At 37.6% G+C, this 13,967-nt stretch overlaps 1 long non-coding RNA gene across 2 annotated transcripts; it reads right to left on the bottom strand.

The window, feature by feature from the left end:
- Window positions 1-3,764: 3,764 nt before the first annotated feature.
- LOC129529688 (uncharacterized) lies at window positions 3,765-13,506 on the bottom strand. 2 transcript variants are annotated; one of them, XR_008675237.2, is made up of 3 exons: window positions 13,270-13,506; window positions 6,861-7,040; window positions 3,765-4,911 (listed from the first exon to the last, which is right to left on the bottom strand). It is a non-coding gene; the product is annotated as an uncharacterized lncRNA (long non-coding RNA). The 2 variants fall into 2 exon arrangements; XR_010132526.1 differs by lacking the exon at window positions 13,270-13,506 and adding an exon at window positions 11,728-11,824.
- Between the last annotated feature and the right edge of the window lie 461 nt (window positions 13,507-13,967).

Raw genomic sequence — 13,967 nt, 5'->3', positions numbered from 1 at the left:
TCAGCGGGTCAGTGAAGAAAATAAGGAAATTGAAAAATTTCTTGAAGAAAATGATAATGGAAATATGAAATACCAAAACATATAGGATACAATGGAAGCAATAATCAGAGGGAAGTGTTTAGCTATAAGTGCCTACATCAAAGAAGAGGAAGAACTTCAAATAAACAATCGAACAGTGCATCTTAAAGAACTGGAAAGCAAGGGTAAACCAAACCTAAAACTAGTAGAAGAAAAGAAATAATAATATGAGCAGAAATAAATGAAATTGAAATAAAAAAAAAAGATCAAGAAACAAAAAGTTGTTTTTTTGAAAAGTTACACAAAATTGACAGACCTTTAGCCAGAGTAAGAAAAAAAGAGTGAAGACCCAAATAAATAAAATCAGAGATGAAAAAGGAGACATTATAACTGATACTGCAGAAATTCAAAGGATCATTAGTGGCTACTATGAGCAACTATATGCCAATAAATTGGAAAATCTATAAGAAATGGACCAGTTTCTAGACACATACAACCTACCAAGATTGAACCATAAAGAAATCCAAAACCTGAACAGACTAATAACCAGTAATGAGATCAAAGCTGTAATAAAAGGTCTCCCAGCAAAGAAAAGCCAGTGACCTGATGGCTTCACTGATGAATTCTAGCAAACTCTTAAAGAAGAAATAATGCCAATCCTACTCAATCTATCCCAAAAAACAGAAAAGTAGGGACTACTTTCAACCTTATTCCATGAGACCAGTATTACCTGATACCAAAACCAGATAAACACACATAAAAAAAGAAACCTATAGGCCAATATGACTGATGAATATTGATGCAGAAATCCTCAACAAAATATTAGCAAATGGAATTAATTACCTCATTAAAAAGATCATTCATCATGACTACATGAAATTTACCCCAAGGATGCAATGATGGTTCAACACATGCAAATCAATTAATGTGATACATCATATCAACAGACTGAAGGACAAAAACCATATAATCATTTCTTTTTCTTTCTTTTTTTTTTTTATTTGGAGTCTCGCTCTGTCCCCCAGGCTGGAATGCAGTGGCACAATCTCAGCTTACTGCAACTTCTGCCTCCTGGGTTCAAGCGATTCTCCTCCCTTAGCCTCCAGAGTAGCTGGGATTACAGGTGTGCGCCACCACACCCAGCTAATTTTTGTATTTTTAGTAGAGACGGGGTTTCACCATGTTGGCCAGGCTGGTCTTGAACTCTTGACTTCAAGTGATCTGCCCGTCTCGGCCTCCCAAAGTGCCAGGATTATAAGTGTGAGCCACCGTGCCCAGCCTCCATATAATGATTTCAATTGATGCTGAATAAGCGTCTGATAATTTCAACATTTCTTCATGATAAAAACCCTCAAAAACTGTGTATAGAAGGAACATACCTATATATAATAAAAGCCATACACAACAGACCCATATCCAGTATCACACTGAATGGGGAAAGCCTGTAAGCTTTTCCTCTAAGATTGGGAATGCTACAAAGATGCCCACATTCATCACTAATATTCAACATAGTACTAGAAGTCATAGCTTGAATGACCTGACAAGAGAAAGAAATAAAATACATCTAAATTGGAAAGGAAAAATTTAAATCATCCTTATTTGCAGATGATATGACCTTATATTTGGAAAAAACCCCTAAAGACTCCACCAAAAAAACTATTAGAAATAATAAGTAAATTCAATAAAGTTGCAATAAACAAAATCAACATACAAAAGTAGTAGCATTTCTATATGCTAACGGTGAACGATCTGAGAAAGAAATAAAAAAAGTAATCTCATTTACCATAGCTACAAATAAAAAAATATACCTCGGAATTAACCAAAGAAGTGAAAGATCACTATAATAAAAACTTTAAAACATTGATGCAACAAATAGAGGAGATCATAAAACAATGGGAATATACTCCATATTCATAGATTGGAAGAATCAATATTGTTAAAATGTCCATACTACTCAAAGCAATCTATAGATTCAATGCTATCTCTATCAAAATACCAATGACATTCTTCACAGAAATGGAAAAAGAATCCCAAAGCTTATATGAAACTGCAAATGACCCAGAATAGCCAAAACTATCCTCAGCAAAAATAACAAACTGGAGGAATCCTATTACCTGACTTCAAATTATACTACAGACCAATACCCAATATGGCATTGTACTGGCATAAAAATAGACACATAGATCAGTGGAACAGAATAAAGAACACAGAGATAAATTCATACGTCTACAGCGAACTCATTTTTGACAAACATGCCAAGAACATAGATTGGGTAAAAGGACATTCTCTTCAATAAATGGTGCTGGGAAAACTAGCTATCCATATGCAAAAGAATGAAACTAGACCCCTACCTCTCACCATATACAAAAACCAAATCAAAATGGATTAGAGTCTTACATGTAAGCCCCCAGACTATAAAAATAATAAAAGAAAACATTGGAGTAAATCTCCAGGATATTGAATTGGGCAAAGATTTCTTAAGTAATACTCTACAAGCACAGGCAACCAAAATAAAAATAGATAAACAGGATGACATCACGTTAAAAAGCTTCTGCACAGCAAACGATCAACAAAGTGAAGAGACAACCTACTGAATGGGAGAAAATATTTACAAACTACTTATATGACAAGGGATTAATAACCAGAATATATAAGGTGCTCAAACAACTCTATAGGAATTAATCTAATAATCTGATTTAAAGATGGGCAAAAGATCTGAACAGTCATTTCTCAAAAGAAGACATACACATGGCAAACAGGCATATGAAAAGGTGCTAAACATCATTAATCATCAGAAATCAAAATAAAAACTTCAATGAGATATCATCTCACCCCAGTTAAAATGGCTTTTATCCAATAGTCAGGCAACAACAAACGCTGTCACGAGTGGAGAGAATAGGGAACCTTTGTACACTGTTGGTGGGAATGGAAATTAGTACAATCACTATGGAGAACACTTTGGAGGTTCCTCAAAAAAATAAGAATAGGGCTACCTTATGATCCAGCAATCCCACCCCTGGGTATATACACAAAAGAATGGAAATCAGTGTATCAAGGTTATATCTGCACTCCATGTTTATTGCAGCACTATTCATAACAGTCAAGCTTTGGAAGCAACCTAAGTCTCCATCAACAGATAAATGGATAAAGAAAATATGGCACATATAAGCAATGGAGTACTGTGCAGCCATAAAAAAGGAATGAGATCCTGTAATTGGCAACAACATGGATGGAACTTGAGGTCATGATGTTAAGTGAAATAAGGCAGGCAGAGAAAGAAAAATTTTGCATGTTCTCACTTATTTTGTGGGAACTAAAAATCAAAACAGGTGAACTTATGGACATAGAGAGTAGAAGGATGGCTACCAGAGGATGCAAAGGGTAGTGGGGTCCTGGGCAGGCGGGAGTTGGGCATAGTTAAAAGGTACAAAAATAGTTTGAAAGAATGAATAAGACTTAGTATTTTGCTACCACTACAGGGTGACTGTAGTCAAAAATAATTAAGTTCTATATTTCAAAATAACTAAAAGAGTACAATTGGATTGTTTATAATACAAAGAATAAATGCCTGAGGGGATGGCTACCCCATTCACTCTGATGTGACTATTTTGCATTGCATGCCTGTAGAAAATATTTTATGTACCCCATAAATATATATATATCTACTGTGTACCCTCAAACACTTAAAAAGATGGGAAAAATTCCATGCAGATGCTTATATATATATATATACACACACACATATATGATAAAATAAAACAAATTTATTTTAAAAATAAAGTTTTAAAATAAAATTTTGATCCACCAACAACTGATTTTTGAATAGGGCATATGGTTTGATATCCAATTGTCCCAGAGCTGAATTTATTGAATAATCTATCCTGTCTCTGTAATACCACTCCTTCATATATCATTTCTCTACCATGCTGAGTCTGTATTACTCACATTTACATTCTGTCAAGAGATACTATCAAAAAGTTGATACAAGGCCAGGCACAGTGGCTTACACCTGTAATGCAAGCACTTCGGGAGGCCAAGGCAGGTGGATCACTTGAACCCAGAAGTTTGTGACCAGCCTGGGCAACATGGTGAAACCATGTCTCTACCAAAAATAAGAAAACTAGCCAGGCATGGTGGTGCATGCCTGTAGTCCCAGCTACATGGGAGGCTGAGGCGGGAGGATCACTTGAACCCAGGTGGTCAAGACTACAGTGAGCCCTGACAGCATCACTGTACTCCAGCCTGGGTGACAGAGTGAGACACTATCCAAAAATAAAAATAAAAATAAAAAAATAAAAAAATCAACACAACTAGAAATGGAGATGTAAGTATAATATGTCAAGTAAGAAGGGGCAAAACACCAGAGTGCAATGCAGTAAGACTAGGCATTTGAGGCCTTAAAAGTTGCAATTTGGGAGACACGGATTTGGCTAAGAGCCAATTTCTTTTCCAAAGACAGGAAGGAGAGTAGGAATTTTTCAAAGGATGCCGAGAGTGATTGCACAAGTTGTTTTGAAAGAATTATCATTGGTGGAGGTGGCTGGCTTAGTACATAAGTCCATGGTACATTGGTTGTTGCTATGCAGGAGTTGCAGTGCTGGTGAAATTCAGCTGCTTTCTAAGATGTGGTCATTGTAGTTTAGCGCAGTTCAAAGGTTCAAGGCAAGTTCCTGTTCCTTTTTTTTTTTTTTCCTGCAGGGTTTCATGTTGTGTAGGTAGTAATAGAGTGGCTTCTTGACTCCATTTTAGAGCTCTGAACCAAGTGATACTGTTTTGTATATCACAGTTCACATTTCTTCATTTTGATAAAGATGTGATGTGAGGAAGCATTGCTGATAACATCAGTTGGTCAGCCAAAGATTTGTTATCTTTTTCCCTTGGAGGTAGAAACGCCTGTTTCATAAGGAGGTCTGCATTAGTCTATGGTGATTAGCTGTATGTCAGGAGAAGGGTATAACTGATTAACAATGTCTGTAGGTCATTACTCAGTTTTCTTTTCTGAAATAGATTGTGAGATTTCAGGGATAGGATAAAAGGGAAGTTTACAAAGCATGGTGGGGCACACCTGTAATTCTAGCTACTTGGAAGGAAATTCTAGAGAGAGTACCTCCTTGGCCATGGAGTGGGAGGAACAAGACAAGGTTAGATGGACTTTGATTCTGAGGACTTATAAAATTGCTAGCCTAACGTCCTATTTCTGATGCCTTTCAATTTTCAAAAGCATTCAGCATGCCAAAGTGCCATATTTTGTAAAATCATGTTCTGCGGCCCAACATTCTCTTTCCTGAAACTTCCCTGGACGTTTTACACACTAAAAGCTGAGTTGGTGGCTGTGGAGAGAAAAATTGAGTTTATAGCTGAGTGGCAAAGGATACCACTAAACTGGTCTATTTCTGAGAATAGGCCAGTGAATTAAATAGTTGTGTCTCATTTCAGGAGACGGTGTTGCAGTCAGGCTCTCTCAAACTGAAGAAGAAGAAAGGTTAATGTTTGGAACCCTTTTTTTTTTTTATTTTTCTTTTTGAGACGGAGTCTCGCTCTGTCGCCCAGGCTGGAGTGCGGTGGCGCGGTCTCTGCTCACTGCAAGCTCCGCCTCCCGGGTTCACGCCATTCTCCTGCCTCAGCCTCCCAAGTAGCTGGGACTACAGGCGCCTGCAACCACGCCCGGCTAATTTTTTGCATTTTTAGTAGAGACGGGGTTTCACTGTGTTAGCCAGAACGGTCTCGATCTCCTGACCTCGTGATCCGCCCGCCTCAGCCTCCCAAAGTGCTGGGATTACAGGCGTGAGCCACTGCGCCCGGCCACGCCCGGCTAATTTTTTGTATTTTTAGTAGGGACGGGGTTTCAGCGATTAGCAAGGATGGTCTCAAATCTCCTGACCTCGTGATCCGCCCGCCTCAGCCTCCCAGATGTTTGGAACACTTTTTTTTTTTTTTTTTTTTTTTTGAGACTGAGTCTCGCTCTGTCACCCAGGCCGGAGTGCAGTGGCGTGATCTCGGCTCACTGCAAGCTCCGCCTCCCGGGTTCACGCCATTCTCCTGCCTCAGCCTCCCGAGTAGCTGGGACTACAGGCGTCCATCACCACGCCCGGCTAATTTTTTGTATTTTTAGTAGAGACGGGGTTTCACCGGTTTGGAACACTTTTTAAACGAGTTTCTTTAGAGTTTGGGGGGCAATCAGTTGAAGTGCTAGATGTTAGACTCAAACCATCTTCAGTTAAAGTGGAAGTAGGCAGTGGCAATCTGTCACATTTTTCTGGTCTGTAGTTTGTGTATCACAAGGTTGTTTACATGTGAACTTCAGCTTGCAGGGCCTCAGGAGCAAGCTGCAATTTCACTGAGTCCAAGTCAGAAAAATGGAAAGATATGAAAATGTTAGTTTGGAGATTTGTAGCTAGGAAAGAATTCAGGATTCAGTCCAAATTGTTGTAATCAAATAATAAAAACTCACAAACAAAGGACAAGGCTAGAATCTAATAACGTGTACTATAGTTTTCTTCTGAAAAATAATGTATCTCTCTTTAGTCTCCCATTTCTACCAAAGCTAAAACATAGGAGGACCAATTTATTTGCAAAATAACTTTTAGTCTTAGTATACTTTGCCTGATTTTTGCAGTAAGAGTAGTGATTGGCCATATAGGCTATTTTTAAGTTGGCCTTGCTGGAACTTTTAAATAAGAAATCCCAGAATAGACTTTTAAAAGCCTCTTGGGGCTAGGACACTAAGCGAAGGATTCATCTTCAGACTGGGCTTGTAATACCTGTGTGAATTTCTCTCTTCTTGAGGTCCCCAAAATATCTGAGGTAGCTTATTCTGTCAGAAAGTGACAACTTTTACTTACCACAAGGTCAGGAACCCTGTAAGGGAACAGTGTAGATATGGTACCCGGCCAGTCTTTTTCCAAGTCTGTTGGCTTTAAAGTAAACTGCAATTCCTCAAAGCAGCCTGGTCACATTTGAAAATATGACACAAAATTACCAGTCAAAGCTTTTGTAATATAACCAGTGTTTTCAATTGTGTCCTGTTAAAGAAGAAAACATTCCTATGAGGTAAATGTTTCCATTTTCTTACAAAACTATATTTCACCCAATTACTCTAAGCTATGAATAGCTTAAGAGGGAAAAAGAGGTTTCTTGATTCTAGAAAACAAAACAGAAAAAGAATCATCCATGTTTAAGCAAAAAGTCATGAAAAATCATTTCAGCCCTTCATCACTTTAGTCTCATGTTCTTGTTCTACTTGATGTTAGGTTAGCAATTTTCCAATTTTATGTCTAATTTTTCATTAGAGTTTTCTTTTTAACTTTCTACCCCCCAGTCCAATTGTGTAATCTCAAAGTCATAAGCAGAGGACTGTATTTCAGATTATCTATCAGTCTTTCCCATGAACTTCCTTGAAGACACATCACTTTAGAATTAACAAAGAGCTTTTAGAAAAAGAGCATCAGAATTAAGCAATTTACTGAATATACCAAGATATATAATATTTTAGGAATCTCATACAATTTTGGAATACATTAATAACATATCCATATGAATATAACTCAAAGAAAGTTAGACATCACTTTTTATTTGACAATGCTTCCCGTATAATTTTAACATACCAAGTAAGCCTAATATGTCTCTCTTGGACTTCCAGGGGCTCTTTTTGGAATGTCCAAATATTTAGTTCAAGCTTAAAAAACACTTAATTTAGAATTTGAAATTTGATTTTGGGATGTTTGTCAAATATTAAAGGTTTAAAACACTTGATATCAAAATAAGATCACAAGTCACTATAAAATATTAGTCATTCATTTAGTCAAAGTGATAAAAGATTTCAAAAAGTGAAAAAAAAACCCTTTACTATTTGATAGAGAGGAGATTAAGTTTTCCAAACAATCAAAAGACCTAATAAAGACAGCATGAGGCAAAGTCTTCTTCCTTTTTTACTGAAAAGGTGAACAAATATTTTATCATTTCTTATTAGTACTACATGAAAATCTTGTTCAAAAGAGAAAACCAAATTGTACTTTTCATCAGTGTATTATTAACACTAAAGTTAATTTAATAAAATATAAACAAATCCATCGAATCTCAATCAGCTTTGACTACAGAAAAGATTTACATGAACATTTTATAATCTCTCACAATTTTTTCAATTCTCTTTCTTTCCCCAATTTTTTATATCCATTCAGTTTTTCCTGTCATTCTTTTTTATCCTTTCAACTTAAAGGAGCCTTCAAATAACCTCTAAACTAGAAAAAAAATACTTTTCATTTAACAAAAACCACATTCTCAAGTTGTGTGTGTGTGTGTGTGTGTGTGTGTGTGTGTGTGTGTGTAGAAATGGGGTCTCCCTATGTTGTCCAGGCTAGTCGTGAACTCCTGGGCTCAAGCAGTCCTCCTGCCTCAGCCTCCCAAAGTGCTGGGATTACGGGCATGAGCCACAGCATCTGGCTTCATGTTTTTCTTATAACCTTCCTCACCCAAAACACATCCTACATTCTTTGTACACTCTTTATATAGAATTATTTCTCTTATATCTAGTAGTTTTAATTACATATATTATCTACAATTTTAACTCTAGTAACCCCAATTTCGAGTGAGAAAGCTAGGAAGTAAAGCAATTTTAATTGTTATGTATCAAATGCAAAGCCTAGGACAAATGGCAGAGCTGCGAAGACAGTTAATGGAGGATCTATCCCCTTCCAGCATGGCCAGGAGGCAGAGCTGGGCCAGGGAGGATGTATCGGGCTTGACTCTACCCTGCAGCTGGTGGTCTAGGTGCTGTGGAAGCCTCACCATGACCACCTGTCTAGACTCTGGAATCTAAAGGCTCAAAACCAAAGACATATGCTTAAAGACAAATCAAGCAATTATCAAAAATATCACAGAAACAAGTTTTTTGACCTTAAAACATTTAGCAGAAACAATATACATTTGTTTGACCAGTAGATTAAGATAAAAAAGTCTAAAACTCTGAAGACATTTCTATTTTATTTTACCAACAATTTAAAAATCTGCTTTTTATACCAAAGGTTACTAAAGTCATATGAATTTAAAAATTTTGGGATTATTTAATTTATGAGTACTCATTTATTTATAAGTCAACTCAGTACCATGTAGACAATATACAAACACAGACATATACACATTTATACATAATATACAAACACAAATAAAGATTTTATAGCTTTTTTGCTAGGCTGTTTTATAAAGAAATACTTGAGACTGGGTAATTTATAAAGAAAAGAGATTTCATTGGCTCATGATTCTGCAGGCTGTACAGGAAGCATAGTACTGGCATCTGCTCAGCCTCTCGTGAGGCCTCAGGAAGCTTTTACTCATGGCAGAGAGCAAAATGGGAGCAGGCATTTCACATGGCAAAGCAGGAGCAAGAGAGAGAGTGGAGGAGGTGCCACACACTTTAACCAACTAGATTACAGGAAAACTCAGTCACTATCCTGAGGACAGCATCAAGCCATGAGAGATCTACCCCCATGACCCGAACACCACCCAGCAGGCCCCAATTCCAACATTCAGGATTACAATTCAACATAAGATTTGGGTAGGGAAAATATGTAAACTATATTTGCTTTTATTTTAAAATTTTACTCATGAGACAGATAAAACTCACTAGTTTAAAAGGACAGTTAGATTAATTTGTGCCTCTGTAAATGAAACAAGTTAAAGATTGTCTGGGCTGGGTGCAATGCCTCACGCAGGAGGGGGTTCACTTGAAGCCAGGAGTTCAATACTAGCCTGGGCAACAAGGCGAGACCCTGTCTATACTAAAACATAAAAAATAAAGAAATTAGTTAGGCATGGCAGTGTGTGCCTGGAGTCCCAGCTACTTGGGAAGCTGAGGTGGGAGGATAGTTTCAGCCCAGGAATTTGAGGTGACCCTGAGCTAGGATCATAACATTGCACTCCAGCCTGGGTGACAGAGTGAGACCCTGTCTCTAAAAGAATAAAAAATAAAAAATATTTTTAAATAAAGTTTATTTGTCCCGCATGGTTGAAGTGCTTATTGAGTTTTAGAGAAACCGGGGTTGCAAATTTACATCTCAATGCACAAAGAGAGAATTTAAGCTTTTTGAAGAAAGAATTTGGGTGTGTTAGAGGAAAATTAAAATGAATACTAAGGTAACACGAAATCATTGAGAATCACCAGAGGATTTTATAAGGAGACCAATTTTAGTTAGATAGGTGGCTTTTAATTTAGTCTCCATTTTACAACTGGACCACTGACCTCAGGGTAGAGCCCATTAATGAATAGCACAAACAAAACATTTGCAGCTTTTGAGGTCTTTTCACTTATATAGTGAAAAGCAGAAGCAGTAGGAAGGCAAATCATCTACATCCTCAGAAATCAAGAACCTCATTTTTTACAGTGAATCCTGGGACCTTAAAAAAAAAAAAAAAAGGAAATGCCACAGGACCAAGCTGTGCAACACTTCCACAGGGTACCTCACGGCAAAGGTAACCCAATGTCAATCAGCCCACTCTGTGATCAGTTCATCCCCCATGGGAGTCTTATCCCTTGATGATGTGATGTAGCCATAGCCTCCAAGTTTCCAAACCTCACTTTTCTGATCTAAATGCACAAACAAATGAATAGCCCCATACAGTAATAACCATCCATTGTAACTGCTCTCAGCCACCCCCCAGAATTGCAGCCTTTGCTAGTGACCCACTAGCTATCACACACACAAAGATTAAGTTTTCTCTCACAGTACAAAGTAATTCCTGGTACCCCCAGAAGTTAGAGAGATCACGGAATTTAATGCAAAACAGCAGAGCCTTAGAACTGAGAGGAACCTGTCCACAACTCTTGGGGATCCATGAGAAAAATATATGACCCCGAAAAGGGGGTGTGTGGCACTTTTTCTGTGTTCCTTAAGGGGTCTTAGAGCTGCTAGAAGTCCTGTCTAGATTTCTTTATGTGGAATTGAAGATGGCAAAAAAGAAGGAGGAGTAGAAGTGAAAGAAAATGAAATAACAAGTCTTAGATGTACCAATTTGGATATTTTAAGCTTTCCAGAAGGGCCAATGAAGTTTTACATTTTTCTTAGCAAAAATCATGTGAAAAAGAAAAAAAGGAAACAGAATAACCAATCATATAATTAAAAGGGGGTTTCAGTTGACTGAAAAGTAAATCTCACTAGCAGAATCCAAAAGAGAAAAAGTAGAAAGAACTTTTATTTTTTAAAAAAGTATTATAGTCTGAATACCAGCTTTTAATTAAGCTGACTTCTGACCATAGAGCTATTTTAAAAAAAAAAAAATTTAAAATCTCTCATGATCAGATTTTAGCTGGGACAAACAGCCAATATTTTTGGCTTTCAAACTTTTCCCCCCGAAGTTATCTTTCAAATAACTCACCAAAACCAAAACCCCTTAACCAAGGTTATGACTTAAATAAGAATGCGTGAGACATCTCCAAAGAGGTGCAAAGCAGTCCTCACAAGATCCAGAGGCATCTCAAAGGCAGCTAAATAAAATTTTGCCAGCCACAAATAAAGTACAACCCATATTTCTTTCCTGCCAAATTCTCTAGGATCTCAGCTTCTCAGCTGACCATCTACACACAAAAGTCAACCATCCCTTGTGCCCCATATATAAAAGATTTTAAAAGTCAGTTAGTGTCTTAGTCTATTTTGCATTGCTATAAAGGAATACCCGAGGTTAGGTAATTCATAAAGAAAAGCAGTTTATTTATCTCACAGTTCTGTAGGCTGTACAAGAAGCGTGGCACCAGCATCTGCTTCTGGTAAGAACCTTAGGAAGCTTACAATTATGATGGAAAGTGAAGAGGGAAAAGGCGTGTCACATGATGAAATAGGGAGCAAGAGATGGGAGGTGTGCCACGCTCTTTTAAACAACTAGCTCTCACGTAAACTAACAGGATGTGAAATCACTCATTACTGTGAAGACACACCAAGCAATTCATGAGGGACCTGCCTTTATGATCTAAATACCTCCCACCAGGATCTATCTCCAATATTGGGGATCAAATTTTGAAATATATTTGGAGGGAACAAATACCAAAACCATATCATTTGGTAAGACAGAAAATCAAAAGTTGTCCATAGAAGGAAAAAGGATCAATAACAAATTAGTACCCCAAAATGTTGAGTCACACAAATATCAAATGAGTTTTTAAGTAAATGTTTCTTCTGATTTAAAAGACTTACATCAGCAGGGAATGGTTTCCTGATTGGGAATTAAACCAGGGCAAAAGCAGTAAAAGTGCCAAATCCTAGCCACTAGACCATAGGATGGAGTGCCCGTTCTGTGTAAATCCCACAGGGAACCCAAAGCAGGCAGTGTGAGCATACAAAGGATTTTAACTTTGTTTGAGATCAGATCTTTGCTCTTTAATTTTGTCAGAATTTGTAAGGCTAGCCATGACATTATTATGTGTCTTAAATTTTTTTAATCCTCCCATAAATACAAATAATTATTTAGAATGAGAAATCTCTGAACTATTTTTCAAATGAAGGAGTCTTTCTAATTGAAAGGATTCATCTTTTGGCCACTGATGATTAGAATCTGTAATGGTGTTCCTATTCCAATAGTGACTCCCTCCAATAAGCCCCTCCATGGAGCCCAGGAGATAATTTTTCCAGTTTAGAATAGATTTTTACCACATAAGCAAGAGGGTGCAGAGGGTAGTAGCGGGATGGAAGGGGTTCACTAGGAGCGGGAGGCAACACAGGACAAGGACAAACAGAGGCATGCACAATTCCAGATTTGTTTTGTTATTATTAACAGAAGCTTCTACTTTTTTTCCCCCAGTTTAGGGTCTTTGAGCTCATTTGGTATTGTTACCTCTTAGGGACACTAGTTTACATTCCTGGAGTATTTTAGCTGCCGCATGATACCAAATTAAAGTAGATGTGCCATTTGGGCTGTTTAATCTTTTAATATTTCTTTTTAGCCATTCTAATTTGTCCATGGAGGAAAACAAGTTTCAGGAGATCAAAAAATCCTCAGGTTGGCCATTATAATTCCAAATCATTTTTAGTAATGTTGATCCATCAAGAAAGAAATTTATAAAATGAAGGACCATAAATTTTGTTTGTACAAAAACCCAGCAGGGCTTCCAAAAGGGAATGACATAACCTATACCCTTAGAAGCAAACGTCTCTATGAGTACTAACCAAAAAGGGAAAAATTCCTTTGTCGACAGCCAGCAACAAAAGACACTCAATAAAAGGCTGAACTTAACCGAGGAGGGAGGTTCAGGGACACAAGAGGACTCACCAATGAGGTCCTGGGCTGTTGGGGAGACGATGGAACACAAAGGGATCCTACGGGTACCATGCTTGAATCCATGGCAGTGCCAGAATGCAGGGGAAAGTTGCGTTGTACCCCACTCTATTCTGACACCATTTAATGTCAACCAAGAAGAGGCGAAAGACCAGATAGTAAAGCAGTAAGACAAAGTGTTTATTGGGGTCTTAGGAATTGCAATTCAGGAGACACAGGTTGGGCTAGAAGTGAAATTGTGTTCCAAAGAGGAAAAGGAAAAGGAGAGTAGAGATTTTTAAAAGAATGCTGATTGTGCAAGTTGTTTTGAAAGCATTATCATTGGTGCAGGTGGCTGGCTTGGTACGTGAGTCCATAGTTCATTGGTTGTTGCTGTTCAGGAGTTGTAGTGCTGTTGAAATTCGGCTGTTTTCCAAGATGCTGTGGTCATTGCAGTTTGGCCCAGTTCAAAAGTTCAAGGCAAGTTTCTGTTTTGTTTTTGTTTTTTGCAAGGTTGCAAGCTGTGCAGGTAGTCCTTTTTAGAATGGCTTTCTGACTCCATTTTAGAGCTCTGAAGCAGAGTGATACCATTTTGTATATCACATTTCACAAGTATTTAAAGTTACCTAGGCAACCAGAGGAAAATTAAAAATAATGAAGATCAAAAATCAGGAAGATGAGAGAGGACCAGAGGGATTGTGTGAATTAAGTGC

Source organism: Gorilla gorilla, chromosome X, assembly GCF_029281585.2.
Source record: "Gorilla gorilla gorilla isolate KB3781 chromosome X, NHGRI_mGorGor1-v2.1_pri, whole genome shotgun sequence".
Lineage (NCBI taxonomy): Eukaryota > Metazoa > Chordata > Mammalia > Primates > Hominidae > Gorilla > Gorilla gorilla.
This window is presented reverse-complemented; position numbering and strand designations above follow the sequence as displayed.